This window comes from Physella acuta, unplaced genomic scaffold (genome assembly GCF_028476545.2).
Source record: "Physella acuta isolate Inbredline_101_S28 unplaced genomic scaffold, ASM2847654v3 ptg000350l, whole genome shotgun sequence".
Lineage (NCBI taxonomy): Eukaryota > Metazoa > Mollusca > Gastropoda > Physidae > Physella > Physella acuta.
Window position 1 is genome coordinate 135,172 of NW_026731869.1, and position 3,150 is coordinate 138,321.

Genomic DNA, 3,150 nt, shown 5'->3' on the forward strand with positions numbered 1-3,150 from the left:
CGCATTGGAGCAAGTGTCCATTCGGGCAAGTGTCCATTCGGGCATTTGTCGCATTGGAGCAAGTGTCCATTCGGGCAAGTGTCCATTAGGGCATTTGTCGCAATATAAATATAAAGTCCACGTAAACAACATACATCTAGCCTTAAAATACAATAAAGGAGGAGTTGCTGGGGGGGGGGGGGGGACGACGACACTTGAAACTTTCGGGAGGAGGGTAGGACAAAATATTTCCGGGGATGGGGCCCGAGACAGGTAAAAGTATATAAGTATATATGTTCTATATAAATTATATTTTGTTCGGGTTGGGGGGGGGGGGGGGAGGAGGGGGCTAGTCATGTTTTGAGGGGAGGGGGTAGGTGGAATGGGGATGACGCCCCGAAGAGATGCCTGCATGAAACATTGATAACACTTATTCAAAAATACATGTAAACAATACCTTACAATGAAAAGAAACGTGTCAAATTGTATATTTAGCAATAAAACCACAGTATTTCCACCACAGTGAAGCAAGTTAAGAAAAATTAAAGTAGGCCTAACTCACGTGGGTTAAAAAATAATTGTAAACTCAATGTGTAACGGCTGTTTAACATTAATTAAAAATATAATGCAAAGCCTTATTTGTATAAAAGTGAAAAAAAAATAATTGACTTCAAAACAAATAAACCGGGAGTGATCTCTCCTAAACTTTCTCGAATATTCAAAAATAAAACAACAAGGGATGGCTAGTCGGGATATAGACATGATTTGCAATCCATTCTAAATACTTAAACCTTTTAAAATAGAATAGAATATTGTAGTGAAAAGAATTGCACACCAAGTGAACGCCAAATAAAAATGTGCATAATAGTGCGGAATATTAGTAGTACTTTATAAATTCACATGCGTTTTTTGAGAAATCGGAAATAGCGTAAATTACTACTTCCGTTCAACGGAAATTATTCAAAATTTTATTTAAGGCAGAGAATTAGATCTATTACTGACAAATGAAATTTCATTTATCTATCTGAAACAGTACTCAATTTAGAGGCTTAAGAAAAATTGAAAATATAAAAAGTTAAAGTTTCCGGTTGATACGGATCTACAAATCTGATATAATACTTATATATGCAATTTCATCAACCTAGCTATAACGGTACTCGTTACGGTACATTATAGACACACAGACAAACAGACACACACACACACACACATGCAGACAAGATTGCAAAACTTTGTTTTTCCGACTCAGGGAGGTGTAAAACGTCGAGATTTACAAAAAATCTCGATTTTTTTTTTTTTGCACGATTACTATACTTTCTCTATATTTCGTATGCACGAGAAAGTAAAAACTACCATTAAAAACGTTATCAAACTGGTCATGTTTGCTTAAATGGAGGCGAGCGAGTTGACGATATTCCTTCCATAATGTTGTTGACATGGAATAAAAACGTGCTTTTTAGATTTAGACCGTAAAAAAAAATAAAAGATAAAAACTTAAGCCTAAAATTAATTTAGAAATTTTATATTTTTAGAATAAATGCTATAAAAGTTGCAAATCCAGAGAACTTGAAAATAATTTGTTGAGTTTAAGGCTCCATTTCTATTTATTTTCATCAAGCCTAAGTTATAACCGGATGTTTCACTTTCGTAAGACAAATATTGATTGGCTGTACAGTAACTTAGTGATCGATAACTATTTGTTTACAAAACTTTGCAGATCAAGTTTTTAAATAACAATGCAAATTTAAAACCCCATGACCTAGTTTTCTATTTTTAGCTTACAATGTGTAAAATAAAATCTATGGCGGCCTCTCCAATAGCAGGATGCCATTGTTTATGTCGCCATTACACGTGAAAACCAAATTGTTTTTGCTTTTTTTTAAAATTTTTATTTAGTTACCGAAAATATTATAAACATCAAATACATCCAATCGTTAGTAAAGTCCGAAAAAAACCAGACAGGCAGGATTTTATAACCATATTAATTGTAACTATGCTGTGCATGATTATTAAATGAATTTATACACCTCTCAAATACCTTTGAGACTTTTCTCGCTGGTGTCCATTAACTAGAAACCTCTTAAGATATTAGTTTTTATTGGCAGCACGACTGAGCATTGCATGATGGCCTACAAGTCCGACTATCCCCTGGGGTCACAGTAAATCTATAGACCCCCACAGGGAGACTGACCATTGTATGATGGCCTACAAGTCCGACTATCCCCTTGGGTCACATAGTCCCACAGCCCGACAGACCATCGCATGATTCCCCTATCCCCAGGACCATTCGTTAAATCAGTAGCTTCCCATGTTACTTTCAATAATTGACGTCGCTCTAGTAAGGGACGTAACCAACAGGAGAAAGTCTGGCAGTAATTTTAGTTATGTTCTCTTGATATTCTTGTAGCGGCACTTGACTAGTGACATCAATCTAATATTAAATTTACTCAGACAAATGATTAACTAGCAAACCTGTCGTTTTTTATGTCAATATTATTTGAGGTATTATTCACGTTGGCAATATTTACACAGCTTAAACCGAACGAGAAATAGTTGCTAAAATTTACAAAGAAGATCTATTCATTATATTGCATTATTCGTCTGTCAAAGCACAGTTGATGGTGCTCAAAATTATGTTAAAAAATTTGATGTTGATGTACTTGTTTTAATTGCAAATAAAAGTATTAAAAAAAAATGTGATTACAAGACAAAAGAAAAAAAAAGTTTTTAGTTTGACCTTCACCCCTTTTACTGTCATCCTTTGCAATTTTTTTATAATCAAATACATGACATCATGTAAATATTCATTATGTACATTTGCAAAACCTTTCGTTTTCATTTGATGTTCAAAATTATGTTAAAAAATTTGATGTTGATGTACTTGTTTAATTGCAAATTAAAAAAAAAAAAAAATGAATAAGCTGTTTACTCAGTATTCAACAATTAAAACTAAATCAAAATACCCTATTAAAAGCTTGAGAGACATTAAAAAAAATAAATAATAATAAAATAAAAAAATTAATGAATAATATTTGGAATAAGTCCTGTTAATTATTTGAGCACTTTGGTTTTCAAAAATTATGTATTGTTTTTGATGTACTAAAAAAAATACATTTTGTTGTTGCAGAAAAAAGTAAACAGGGAGTGATCTCCCCTAAACTTTCACGAATA